Here is a 15,165-nt window from a genome sequence, read left to right as displayed (position 1 = left end):
ATAATGTATATATAACTCTATTTTGTTTGTAACAGAGTAGATTATTCCATTGTCTTATAATAGCATAAATGCTATCATTAGAATACTGGTGATATCATTTTATTACTCAGACAGATATGAGTAGTGAGTTAATGTCTTGTTCTGCCATTAATTCCTGTTAACTGCCAGAATTGAGTCATATTATTTCAGTTGATAGTGAAACAAGTGAGTTAGACTGTTAAGAGGAACATCTGGCTAACATACTGCAAAGGTCTAGCAGTGTACTTAAACCAAATAGGAGTTTCTTCAGTGGCAGAAAATTTTCAAACAATTCTTAACTGTAATGTTACTCTGACTAATGATGATATTATACAAAGAGTGCTAAAGTACTAACCTACCAGAAGTACCCAAAGCAGATAATGTATCATTCCTCCCCACTTGCCTTCCCCTCTCTATAAAATCAACTTATCATTAACATTTCAGTTCAATTTTAGAAGGTAATAAAATTAAAGAGGATACACATTTACTGGTTATATCACTATACTTCTAAGATTAAAATAACAAAACAGGGGCACCTGGGTGGCTCAGTCGGTTGAGCAGCCAACATCGGCTCAGGTCATGATCTCACGGTTTATGAGTTCGAGCCCTGCGTCAGCCTCTGTGTTGACAGCTCAGAGCCTGGAGCCTGCTTCGAATTCTGTGTCTCCCTCTCTCTCTGCTCCTCCCCTCTTGCTCTCTATGTCTTTCTCTCAAAAATAAATAAACATTAAAAAATATTTTTTTAATAAATAAAATAACAAAACATGAAAAATCACATCTCTAAAAACTTTTAGGTACTTGTATAATTTTTTGGCAAAACTACTTAAAAACTGTTTTCTGCATTAGATTCCAACATCATAATAAGTCTGAAAACACAGACTACTTTCTTATTATTGATGTGAATTTCTGTTAGGAAAAATCAGAATTCTAAATAAACCAAAATAATATTCAAGTTATTGAATTATACTTCACATGAGATTTTACTGTATACACATTTAGTTTCTGCCAAGGGCAAAAATTTTCCTTTATATAAAACAATTTTAAAGAGCTATAAGAATTATAATGAAATGAAAAATGCAAAATGCAAAAAGAATGAGATTCAGGTGTTTTATCTTTAAGCAAATAGCAGCAAATTTTACCAAACATAAAAGAGTATAAATGGTAATGGTTATGAAATGAGAATCACAAAGTACTTTCTTAAAACATTCAAATGGACAAGGGTCAACTTACTAACTCTTGGTACTAGATCTTATATATCTACTTTAAAATTTTGATATTTCCATTTAATACCTGTATTTTATATATTTGTAAATTATTAAAAGGGTAGATATAAGGGAAATTCATTTCTGATATTTAAGTTGGCTAGCAATACCTTAGGTGTGGGCAATGAAAAGTAAAGTGTAAGTCAACAAATTTTTGATTAATCAATTTTATTCATTGTTGTGCCAAAATTATATCCGTGTGAATCAAGGAGATATACCTAGTATTTACAATTATTCATATGAATTATTTAATAAAATTGTGAATAGATTTATGCTTAATATAATTTCAAAAGGGTTGAGAAATCATTCCCTGAGAAATCATTCATGATTTAATTCTGAGAAATCTTATGCATTGGATTGTATATATTATGAAACTATCATTTCTCTTTAGATATTTCATAATACCTGTTGAGAGATGTGAATGGATAAATGAAGAAAGGAATTTTCCAGCAATTAGTTCTGGCAATGTTTTGCCATCAATACACTCCATTTGTTTGAAAACTACTGTTACCATTGTGTTGATCTTTATGTTCTTGAGTTTTGCTTTTTATTTCCATATAAAATTGTGTGCAAGGATTACTTTCACTACTTCCTCCCTCCCAGAAACCTACACTGAGTGTAATGGTCTGCACCATAATTTCTCAGAAAAATCAAGTTATCAAAGTATTATATATATATGTCCATGACATGTTTAGCCAAAAGGAGTAAGACAGGTCTTAATATCAAGGAGATGGAGACTATAACCAGAGAAATCAAGTTAAATTACATGAAACAATTAGAGGAAGTTGAGTGCTATGATGTATAACAGCATTTCCCAAAAGATCTTTGAGGTGTCAAAAGATGTTTTATTAAAAAAAAAAAAAGGCTTCTACAGTCAAGTAAGTTTGGGAATTACTTTATAAGACATTACCCTCTTGGCAATTCACAATGTCCATTAGCATATTAATGACTAAAAAGTTTTGTAGCAAAGAAAATGGTTGTATTTTGACTAAGCTAGACTATTCAAAATTTCTTTCACTATGGAAGCCTTTGTTAAAATGCTCCCTTTTTGATCATGAAGATTTTATACGAAGAGAAAAAAATAACAACTATTTACCACATTAATTTAACAATTAATTTAACAAGTATTATTAGCATTTTGCCATATTTGGTTCAGATTTTTTTTTAATTTTTTTTAAGGTTTTCATTTATTTTTGAGACAGAGAGAGACAGAGCATGAGCAGGGGAGGGGCAGAGAGAGAGGGAGACAAGAATACGAAGCAGGCTCCAGGCTCTGAGCTGTCAGCACAGAGCCTGATGTGGGGCTCGAACTCACAGACTGTGAGATCATGACCTGAGCTGAAGTCAGAGATTTAACCGACTGAGCCACCCAGGTGTCCCTGAAGAGAAAAAAATAACAACTATTTACCACATTAATTTAACAAGGATTAGCATTTTGCCATATTTGGTTCATATTTTTTAATCTAAATAATAAACAGAAGATCACTTATACAATTAAGGCCAACCCATATCCCTTTTTCCTCCTCCTTCCCCCAGGGGTTACTATCATCCCGAAACTGGTATATATTCTTCTTGTTCATATATTTACTTTAACTGATATGTTTGTATTCACAAACAATATGTAGGATTTCTGTGTGTTGTAGGTTTAAAAAAATAGAATTTTTGTATACATTGTGATTTACTAATTTTATTCAACATTATGTTTATGAGATGGATCCATTATAATGCATATAGGTTTAGTTTATCTGTTTTAACTGAGTAATTGTGTTCTTTGTATAAATAGACCACAAAAATTAATTATCCAATAACCTATTAAGAACATATGGTTTGCTCTCAGTGTTTTCCTATTCAAACAATGTTGTGGTAAACATCCTTGCACATACATCCTTGTGTGTCTGTTGAAGAGATATTTTAGAGTATATATATCTAGAGGTAGAATTAATAAGTTATAGGTACCTACATTATCAACTTTAGTAGATACCTCAAACTTCTCTCCAAAGTAATTAAACTCATTTACACATCAACTAGCATACTAAGGGATAGACTCAAATCTCTACAAAGGCTCAGACACACTAATCTGATATGTTTGGAATTATACTGTGCTTTTATATACAACATTAGTTTCCCTTATTATTTTTGAATTCTGAACATATTTTCTTAAACATATTAGCCATCCTTTTTCCTCTTTTGTGAATCATGAAGATTTGACAGAGTTAATTATATATTTCCTTAACTAACATTTCATTGTTCAAATTCACTGCAAATAACCCCTGATTTATGGTTTAACTGTCATTTTTTAAATCTTTTTTTTTAATTTTCACAAGTGTTTATGTTTACAATTTGTGTGACATTTGTACCACAGTGTTTCATGTTTTATTTAAAATTTTTCAGTTTTGTTTTTCACATTGAAGATTTTATTCCATCTGCTATTTATCTGTGTATTGTATCATACAAGCATTTGATTGTCCCAGTGACATTTCTTGATTAATCTATCCTCTCTGTACTGATTGCTAATACCACCACATCATATACTAAGTTGTAATACAGAGGAGATATTAATAGTGGAGAGAAGGGAGTGGGCTCACTATTGCACTGGCCTAATCATACATGAGGGACTACATGAAAGAGGTGGCCTTCAGGTAGGGTCTGAATACTAGATGGACATAAAGACATGGGATTTAGTGTTATTTATATAATTTCGGTAACACTCACTGCAGGTGAATTAATCTTACTGCAAATGAATTTCTTTCCTTGTAGGTGGGGATAATACAGATCACCTAGTAGCATTATTTAATGATATAATATATGTTAAGGTGGTCACTGTATTGTCTTGCCTATAGTAGGTGTTCAAAGTAATTAGGAGTAGTGATTGTAGTTTCTGTTGTTGCCAGCAATAGTGCTAGGAATGGACGTAGTATCTGATTAGATTGGTAGCTTTCAGTTAAAAAGCTAAAACAAAATCTAAATGCTCAATGTCACTCTTCATCAAGGAAATACAAATCAAAACCACACTGAGATACCACCTCACATGGGTCAGAGTGGCTAAATGAACAAATCAGGAGACTATAGATGCTGGAGAGGATGTGGAGAAACTGGAACCCTCTTGCACTGTTGGTGGGAATGCAAACTGGTGCAGCCACTCTGGAAAACAGTGTGGAGGTTCCTCAAAAAATTAAAAATAGATTTATCCTATGACCCAGCAATAGCACTGCTAAGAATTTACCCAAGGGATACAGGAGTGCTGATGAATTGGGGCACATGTACCCCAATGTGTATAGCAGCACTTTCAACAATAGCCAAATTACGGAAAGAGCTTAAATGTCCACTAACTGACAAACGGATAAAGATGTGGTTTATATACAATGGAATACTACTTGGCAATGAGAAAGAATGAAATATGGCCTTTTGTAGCAACGTGGATGGAACTAGAGGGTATTACGCTAAGTGAAATAAGTCAGGCAGAGAAAGAAAGATACCATATGTTTTCACTTCTATGTGGATCCTGAGAAACTTACCAGAAGACCATGGGGGAGGGGAAGGGGGAAAAAAAAGTTACAGAGAGGGAAGGAGGCAAACCATAAAAGCCTCTTAAATACTTAGAACAAACTGAGGGTTGATGGGGGGTGGGGGAGAGGGGAAAGTGGGTGATGGGCATTGAGGAGGGCACCTGTTGGGATAAGCACTGGGTGTTGTATGGAAACCAATTTGACAATAAAATATATATAAAAAAATAAAGGGAATTCTTAGGAAAGCAAAGACAGAACTGGGGAATTGTCTGACTATAAGGTAAGAATTAGAGATGACTCCAAGCTGTGGTTTAGAAGACAAGATGTAGGAGGAATTGGAGATATTAATTTAGGACAGAGGTTCTCAAAGGGTGGCTCCAGCAGCAATTCCTGTGAACTTGTTAGAAATGCAAATTCAAGACCCCAGACTCACTGATTCAGATACTTGGACTGACATATGGTCTAGTAATCTCTGTTTTAACAACCCCTACCCACTTGCCCATCATTCTGATGATGTTCAAGTTTGAGACCCACTGGTTTGGAACACAATGAGTAAGAGGGGGTGCTGAGAAACCAGGTGAACATAGTGTATGAAGAAGTGTCAGAGCTGAAGATACAGAGTTCTCACTTAGAGGGCTAAGATTCTCCTTTTCTAATGCCTTTCCTTGCTTCTAGTTATTGGCTTTATTACACTGAATGGCTTCCCAATCTTAGAATCATTTCTCAGCATTCAGGTTCTCTCTGTCGTCCACCTACTGGGTAAAGCAATGCTAAGTTTACAACCCTTAATCACTCTCTGTCCTTCCCACGATTTCTCTCCTGCATCGTTCTCCTCCTGTTTTTAGCTTGGAGGCTCCTCACGGAGGGGAATTTGTCTGGCACAATTTCATCCAACATTAAATACCATGTACACTGACAGAGTTTTATAAATAATAAATGAGGGTAGTAATAGCCTAGATCCCAGCTTTTAATAGTAGGCATCCCTGGCCATTAAATATAAAACAGTTATCAATATATGTATATCTAGTGACCCTTCTCTGACCCGTGAAATATAGAAGTCTGCAAGGAACATTCTGTAACATTTAAGAGCACTTTTATTTTTCTAATTTCATCTTAAAATCAATAGGTATAAGTGTGAAGAAGAGATGAGCAGTAGCCAGCCACAGAAAACATATACCTATGTTCAGATTTTCCCATTGTATATTTAGCGAGTTTATTCGATTCTTCGGTAGAAATCAAGGTGGGGAAAGAATGAGAGATCTCACTATAACAGCCTATCAGAGATCTGGCTAGTGTATTACTTTTGGCCATAATGTGTCAATCAGCTGCAAAGGATCAGCTCAGCCACAGTGACAGGGATCAATTGTGTAGAGCTCTGAGATAAATTAATCTACCGTGACATGCTCTAAAGTAGGATGCATAAGGGAATACCACCTGCATTTTAAACTAGTGCTGACTGCCTTGTAACATCTGGGGATCCATGTTTAATAAAACAAAATTGATCTTCAGGAACTTGAAACATATTACCCCTATTATTTAAAAACACAAGATAATTCTGGTGTGTTTCTTATTTCATTTTTATTTTGATTTATAATTTATATATATTTGCATATATAAATATATCCTATAAAACATATAGAATAGAATGTAAAAGGTAGACCAATAAAATGTATCTTTTATTATCAATATATATAACATGTTTAACAATATAAATAAAATTAACAGTGAAAAAACTTTTACTTTTTAAAAATACTTTGGATAATTGAATACTGCTGCCTTTGCAATGTGAAATCATGATTCTTCACAGTAAAATCAATGCACTTTGGAGTTTAATTTATCTACAAGCACAAGCAGAAGTCTGAAAGCAAGGTCTAGGGTTGAAATTGCCCATTAATATTGTTAAGGAAAATTTAAAATATACCCATATGAATTTAAATGCATGAAAAGAAAGAAAACACATAAAACAGGTAGCCATAGTTTTCTCTTAGTGGCAAGATAATGCATAATTTTTCATTCATACATATTTATTTTCTAAATTCCCTATCATAAGGAAGTATTATTATTATCCATTACAGTACCAGTGTGAGTAATAACACGATACAAAGGAAATATGTCCTTGGATTTCCATGTCATCTTTGCACAGGGACCATGCCAATCTTCTCTGCATTGTTTCAATTTTCGTATATGTGCTGCCAAAGTGAGCATGAAATATGTACTTGGAAATAGTTGCAATATCCACCTTATTTAAGCTGTACCAGATTCCTACTTATAGAACTCATAACAAACACATACATACCCACATATACCCAAAAACATATTAACATTCCCTTTCTTAATGATTAATAGATAAGATGCCAATACCAGCAGCAGCAAGTAACACTGAGAATCAACACTGTTCTCTTGATATATATAATCCTGGATGGATAGTAAAAATGGGTGTGAAGTGATGTTTCAGCAGCCCTGAATTGATAAGCAGAGTCAAACATGTGCATGTCCTCCAAAGGCAGAATTTCAAAACCTTATAAAAACCACTTTTATTTTTTAAATGAAGAGTATTTTGCATTGCCTTTCCTTAGGCAGTTTTACTATGTTGTAACACATAGACAAAGGATGGAAAAGTAACAATTCATCTGACGTGATAATTGGGATAGTCTGTCTATATTAGCAGCTCTGAAGTATATTCCTCAGATCCCTTAGGGGAGCCCAGGAAAACTTTAAGGAGTCCTGTGAAATCAAAGCAATTAATATATTCTTTTCTTTTACTATGTTGGCATTCGCACTGATGGTACAAATACGATGGTGGGTAACATTACTGGGTACTTAGAACAAATCGAGGGAGTAGAACTAAGCGGTACTAGCAGATTTTGTATATTTCATCACCAGGCACTAAAATTCCAGTTTTACCTAAGAACATCTTTGATGAATTGGTAAAAATTCATAATTTTATTAAATCTTGGAACTTAAGGACACACCTTAATATTCATTCTGTGTGACAAAAATTAAACATATATATAAAGTACTTCTATATAATGAAGTAGATAGCAATGTTAGTGATCTATTTCTATAATAAATTACCCTAAAACCTAGCAGCTTAAAACAACATACATTTATTATCTCAGTTTCTGTGGGTCAGAAATTCATGGACTGCTTAGCTGGATCCTCTGGCTGAAGTTTCTAACAAGGCTGCGATCAAGGTGACACCTGGGACCACATGAATGTGAGAAGAGCCAGAGAGAGAAATCCGGCAAAATGGAAATCACAGTCTTTTATAATCCAATCACAGAAGTGACACCTCTTCACTTTTGCCATACTCTATTTGCTAGAAGCCAGTCACCAGCTCCAGCCCACATTCAAAGGGGGAGAATTATACAAAAGCATGATCTCTGAGAGGCTGGGATCATTAAGAGCCATGTCAGAAGCTGCTGTCCATAATGGCCATCTCTGGGAAATACTGTTTATGTTGCAAGTTGAACTACATGCTCTTTTCATTACATACCATTTTTATTCGAAAGAATAATTAACCTTGGGGCGCCTGGGTGGCTCAGTCGGTTGAGCGTCCGACTTTGGCTGAGGTCATGATCTCACTTTTCGTGAGTTTGAGCCCCACATCGAGCTCTATGCTGACAGCTCAGAGCCTGGAGTCTGCTTCAGATTGTGTGTCTCCCTCTCTCTGTCCTTCCCCCACTCACACTGTCTCTCTCTGTCTCTCAAAAAAATTAAAAATTAAAAAAAAGAAAAAAATAATTAACCTAAAAACTATAATAATTTGGGCTTGAATATTTTGCTGATATTCCCAGACTTGAGTATTTCTTGAAAATAGACAAAGTGAAAAAAAAAAAAAAAAAAGAAAATAGACAAAGTGAGTTTTGTCACTTCAAGGAAAACAATGTTGATGCTCAAAACACAATAGAATTTGAATATTCAAAAGAATGTTAGAATTTAGAAAATTTGTATCTGGTAACAGTTCCTTAACAGTTTCTTGATATATAAAACCTTTTTAAAGATTTTGTTAGCGATACTAAAGAATGTTGGGTTTGGGGTAGGAAAAATAGGTAAAAACAGAGAGGGAGGCAAACTATAAGAGACTGTTAAATACAGAGAACAAACTGAGGTTTGATGGTGATAAAGAGGTAGGGGTGGGTGGGGAAAATGGGTGACGGGCATTAAGAAGGGCATTTGTTGGGATGAGCACTGGGTGTTGTATGCAAGTGATGAATCACTGGATCTACTCCTGAAGCCAAGACTACACTGTATATTAACCAACTTGAGAATAATAATAAAAACAAAGTTGGGTTTTGATATTGTGTAATGAAATGTGTTAACATTTAGGAGATCTGCAAAACCTAGTAAGTCAATGTTTTTCAAGTGACCAATAGATGCCTTTACAGAGTCACGCATGTGTCCATTTAAAATGCAAGATAGACCAATGGTTTTAGCCAATCTGACAGGGGTAAAGTGATATCTCATATGGTTTTGATTTGCATTTCTGTGATGATCTTCTTATGTGTTTGTTGGCCATTTGTACATTTTCTTTGAAAAACATGTCTGTTCAGGTCTTCTGTCGATTTTTAGTTAGATTATTGTTTATTTGTTTTTTTTTTTTTTTGGTGTTGACTTGAATAAGTTCTTTATATATTTTGGATATTAATCCATTATACAATATGTCATTTGTAAATATCTTTTCCCATTCATTAGGCTGCCTTTTTGTTTTGCTGATAGTTTCCTTCACTGTGCAGAAGATTTTTATTTTGATATAGTCCCCAAAGTTTAAATTTGCTTTTGTTTCCTTTGCCAAAGGAGGCATATCTAGAAAAATCATTCTATGGCTTCTGTCAAAGAAATTACTGCCTATGTTTTCTTTTAGGAATTTTATAGTTGAGCACTGAGAACTGTATAGCATTGCTCGATCGTTATACTGTACACCTGAAACTGATATAACACTGTGTGGTAATTATACTTGAATACTAAAAAAAGACCAGTGGATCTCATGTAACAGTATGAGAAGTTCGTTAATATGATTTCAGTTCCACATTGTAATTCACCTTTAAGAAAATACTATTTACAGAGTTCTAGTGTAATGCTAAAAAAGAATATCCACAACTATCTAAAAAGGGTATTAAAATACTTCTCCCATTACAACTACATAACTACATGAGGTTGAGTCTTTTCCATATACTTCAAACACAAGAATGACAACAGTCTGAATGCTCTTAGAGCAGATATGAGAATCCAGTTGACTCATATAAAGCCAAACATTAAAAATATATAAAAATATATAAATAAAAGAAATATTCTTTTCATAAAACTATTTTTTTCTTTGTCATTAAAATATTTTTATGTGGGCATAAAATGGGTTTATCTTTGTTATTTATTATTTTTAAGTGAATTATTTAAGAATGTCTATTTTAATTCCTAGCATGATAAATATTCATAGATAGTCCCACATAAACTAAAACTCTTTGGGATGTCAAGAAATTTTAAGAGTGTAAAAATGATCCTAAGACCAAAACATTTAAGAACCACTGGACTATTTTGCTATTTTGACAAAATAACCCCCAAATCTCAGCAGCTTGCACAAAATGATCTCTCATTCACACCACAAGTCCATTAGCATTAGCTAAAGGAATGTGCTCATTGTTTCTCAGGAAAGCAGGCCCATGGAGAGTATATCTCATCAAGATTCTACACTCAAAATAACAAGAAAAATGGCATTAGGACAAAATTTGCAAAAGCTTATAAACATTACCTAGAAGTTACATATGCTACTTCACTTAACTAGTCATCTTCCTGAGAAAGTCACATGGTCATACCTAACTTCAAGGGGACAGTAACACACAATTCTACCATATACCCAAAAGGAAATCCAGAAATATTTTGTGAACAATACTAATGACTACCACATATGCCAACTTCAATCCATACATACCTGAAGCACTGAAAAAAGGATTATGAGGTTGCATCTTAGATAGCTCCAGAAGCTTGTTAGTTTTTTATTGTTGTTGAAACAAACTATCACAAATTTAGTGTCTTAAAACAACACAAATATATTTTCCTACAGTTGTGGAGGCCAGGCATCCTAAAATCAGAGTGTGGGCAGAGATGCATTCTATTTGGAATCTCTAGGGAACAATCAATTCTTTGTCCTTTTTCAGGTTCTAGAAAACATGAATTATAGCAAATTTTATGCCTTAAACCAAAAGCAACTGAACACGTGTTAGAGAGGAGGCACTATTCCAAATGCTGAGGACACTGAGCTGAGCAAAAGTCAAAGTCCCAACAATTATAGGGCTTACATTCTAGTAGAAAAAGAAATAAGCAAGTAAACAAACATACATATATATTAGGAGGTTGATAAGTACAACAAAGAAAATTAAGGCAGTAAAAGTAATTGAGAATGATATGAAAGGTGCTATTTTAGATAAGGTGGTCAGAAAAGAACCTTTTAATCAGAATGATTGCATAGATCCCTGAAGACAGTGATGAAACAAATCATGATACCTGGAGGAAGAACATTCAGGCACAGGCCTTAATGTGGGAGGATTCTTGGAATGTCTGAGAGACAGCAGGGACACCTGGGTGTGACTAGAGAGGAGGAAAGAAGGAGAGGAGTTCAGAGAGTGAGCTCAAGTACAAATAATGCAGTATACTGAGGACAATGATAGTAACATAGTCATTACTCTGAGATGGGCAATCAAAGAACCATTTACTTATAGGAGTGTATGACACAGGTGACATTTTTCAGGGGTCACTGACTACTGTGAAGAGAATATAACCATGGGGCAAGGTTAAAAGCCAGAAGAGTAGTCAGACGGTCATTGAAATAACATAGGATGGAGATGACGTTGATTTAGATTAGAGCCAAAATGATGGATGGAGGTGGTGAGAATTGTCTGGATTCTGGATATAGTTTGAAGAAAACAAGTCAGTAGATATACCGATGGAGAAAATGATGTGGGTATGAGGGTGTCATTACCAAGAAAAGTGGTCACCTTTAAAACAGAAAAGAAAGGACAGAGAGATGGAGGAAGAAAAAAGGAAGGGAAGGGGAAGAGGCCTTCATCCAACTTCTCACTTGAAAGTTTTTGCCTGAGAATGAATAAGTGTTCCTAGAAATTTAAGTGTGTGACTTGGGGAAGTCCTTGGATATCAGTCAGAAGAATGATAAATCTTATATAACCAAAACATCTTTACTTAGCATCAAAAACTTGAAATAAAAAATAAAGACTTAAAATGGTGTTAGGCAAATCTGCCAAATGTAGCTGTTTGTGCACATTGTGTAGGCTATGAAAAGTAATTTCTCTTTTATGAGTCCAAGGTGGTGATGTAGCTTTCAACATTATTACAAGATGATTTACTATTATCTAATCCACACCTGAGTAAAATGGCACTGTCCTTCTCTGAACAGAATATAATTTCTCTTGAGTAGATTTTTAACAAGGATGTATGAAGGTCACATTTACTGTCAATTCCACAGTCTCAGGCTAAGGGGAAAGGTCATACCAAATAAACCAAGACACTCACCAGGGGTGGACTGTTTCTCCACAAAGGAGATAGAATTTGCTAGTGCCATCTGCAAAGGCCAGTTCTCCACTTCTTTTCAAAATATTTATATTAACACATTGATTAAGCTGGATAGAACTAATTTGTGTGTGTGTGTGTGTGTGTGTGTGTATGCTATAAAATATATATTATATAATTCATTTCTTAATGCATGAGAACAATTTAAGTAAATGATGTTTTTTGTTGTAATTTACTTTTGTTTCAACAGCCAGACATTGAATCCTGAGTCAGGGTGCACTGAGAGCAGATCTCAGAAAATTGTGCTATAGATACCTCATTGCTATTTTCAATTTATCACCAAGTTCCTTTTATTTTCTGATTACTATTAGGAAATATCCACTTGTCCCTGTTGCCACCAACACCATCCTGCTCTAAGCTGTGGCCCAGGGGTAACAAGATCCTCGCATCTAATCTCTGCCTCAATCTTGTCCAACTCTAACCCTTCTTTGCAGAGCAGTTGGAATGATCCTCTTCAAAACTCAAATCACATATTTTCCTTTAGCTTAAAAACTTTCAAAGGCTTACTGGTGTGGTTCACAATGGTTCACAGGATAATGAAAAACCACTGAAGACCCTGCAATTGGCCTCTCCATCCTCGTCAGGAGGCCCCTGCTGTTGCCACTGCTCTTGCTCTGCCCTTTTCAGGACTAGCTCTGCTCCCAACCATTCCATCATCTTTGCACAGGATGTGCCCCCTGCCAGGACACTGGTTATGCCTACCTGCTCCTAGTTCATCTCTCTTTCAGGTCTCTAGCCATTCTGCTCTATTTTATCAGAGAACATTTCCCTGATCATCCCACTTTACCCCAAGTTCAGATCTCCCTGTTACATGCACTATTCATCCCATATTCCTCTAGCTCACAGCACTTTTGAAAGCAGCAACTTTAGACTGTGTAATTATTTGATTAATGTTGTATCCTTTACCAAACAGCAAGCTTCAAGAGGGAGGGACCCATGTCAGGTAAGCTCAGCAGCCTGCCACTCAGGCAGTAAGATAGACACTCAGTAAGTATTTGATGGAAAACAAATGCATATATAAATTATTCACAAAACAAAAGAGTCCTTTAATAAAAGTTACAAGAGTAAGAGTAAAAATGGAATATAGTAAAACCTTGGTTTATGAGCAGAATTCATTTTGGAAATAGGCTTGTAATCCAAAGCACTTGTGTATCAAAGTGAATTTCCAGAACCTTTGGCTCAATCGTGATCATGTGACATTCAGCATCACATACTACTCGTATTGCAAAACATCACTCATTCATCAAGTTAAAATTTATTAGAAATGTTTGCTTGTCTTGAGGAACACTTGCAGAACAAGTTACTCTCAATCCAAGGTTTTACTGTATATCAAAATACTTGAGGAAAAGTAAAACATGTTTAGAATATAGAAATTTATATAATCAACTGTAATTATGAAATGGATAATTGGAGGAAAAGAGGCTCAGTAAATTCCGCCTTGGTAAAAATCGTTTGATTTTGTTCAAAGGCCATTCATCCGTTCACTTGTAGCTTCGTGGGCTTCTAGAAAACCTTACGATTTTTTTGCTGTATGTTAACAGCTATACCCCATAATGGTAGGCACTAGGATTTTTTTTACTAGTGCTAACAAAGAGATTCAGATGCCACTAATTAATGCACTGAGCAGGGAAATGAAAAACATGTCAGAAACAGAGCCTCAAGAAATAAGTGGATCAGAAAATCATTTCAGTGCATGGTGCCCAAAATTCTAGGCCTAAAAAGTGATTGTGCCATTCCCCCTTTATCTTTGGAGGGCAATGTTCAAAATGCATTGCAAATATATCATCAGTCTTACAATTTGAATGAGATCAATTTCAGTTGCATGAATACATACACAAGACAAATGTGCTCCCTGCTCTACAGCAATCACAAAGCTTTTCTTAAAAGGCAGTCTGCTTTCAAATCAGTGTAGGACAAATTCGTGAATCCTTCTAGGAAGACTGTACAGTGGCTCTTTGATCTTAATCTAGTTTAAAGATTCGAAACAATAAGCTCTCAAACATTTGTCTTGATTTTTTAACAAACAGAAACCAGTGTTTCCCTGGATTCTAAAATGTACAAAAATACTTCTAAAAAACATCAAATAATAAAAATAGTGGAGCTTTATAGTTCAAGTTGACCCAACATCTCCCTGTGAACATAGTAAGAACTGTTGTTGACATTTTTTTAAATTTTTTTTTTAACATTTATTTATTTTTGAGACAGAGAGAGACAGAGCATGAATGGGGGCGGGTCAGAGAGAGGGAGACACAGAATCCGAAACAGGCTCCAGGCTCTGAGCTTTCAGCACAGAGCCTGACGCGGGGTTTGAACCCACGGACCGTGAGATCATGACCTGAGCCGAAGTCAGCTGCTTAACCGACTGAGCCACCCAGGCGCCCCTGTTGTTGACATTTTTAACAAGAAGTAAATCCATTTTTTAATGCTTATTTATTTATTTGGAGAGAGAGACAGCCCGTGCATGAGCAGGGGAGGGGCAGTGAGAAGGAGAGAGAATCCAAAGCAGGCTCCTCTGAGCCTGACAAGGAGCTCGATCCCACAAACTTTGAGGTCATGACCTGAGCAGAAATCAAATCAAACACTTAACACACTGAGTCACCCAGGCACCCTGGAGTAAATTCATTCTTAATCACTTACCCTGATTCCCATATTATACTTTTTAAAAGACTAGACTTAGAAAAATAGTTTTATTTTAGGAACAAAGTGAGGTGAAGCGGAGCAAAATTGTTACAAAAATTTCATCTTGACCTCATTAGCAAAGTGCTTAAACAAATGAAATAATGTGTTCATAAGAAGCTGCA

General features: G+C 35.1%; 1 protein-coding gene and 1 non-coding gene across 2 annotated transcripts in view; both read right to left on the bottom strand.

The window, feature by feature from the left end:
* The window catches only part of INPP4B (inositol polyphosphate-4-phosphatase type II B), a 758,464-nt gene that overhangs the window by 438,170 nt on the left and 305,129 nt on the right, over positions 1 to 15,165 (bottom strand).
* On the bottom strand, positions 6,884 to 6,991 carry LOC128776766 (U6 spliceosomal RNA). The gene has a single exon (XR_008421942.1). It is a non-coding gene; the product is annotated as a U6 spliceosomal RNA (small nuclear RNA).

This window comes from Panthera pardus, unplaced genomic scaffold (assembly GCF_024362965.1).
Source record: "Panthera pardus isolate Hobbes unplaced genomic scaffold, ASM2436296v1 HiC_scaffold_13, whole genome shotgun sequence".
In the NCBI taxonomy this organism is placed as follows: domain Eukaryota; kingdom Metazoa; phylum Chordata; class Mammalia; order Carnivora; family Felidae; genus Panthera; species Panthera pardus.
This window is presented reverse-complemented; position numbering and strand designations above follow the sequence as displayed.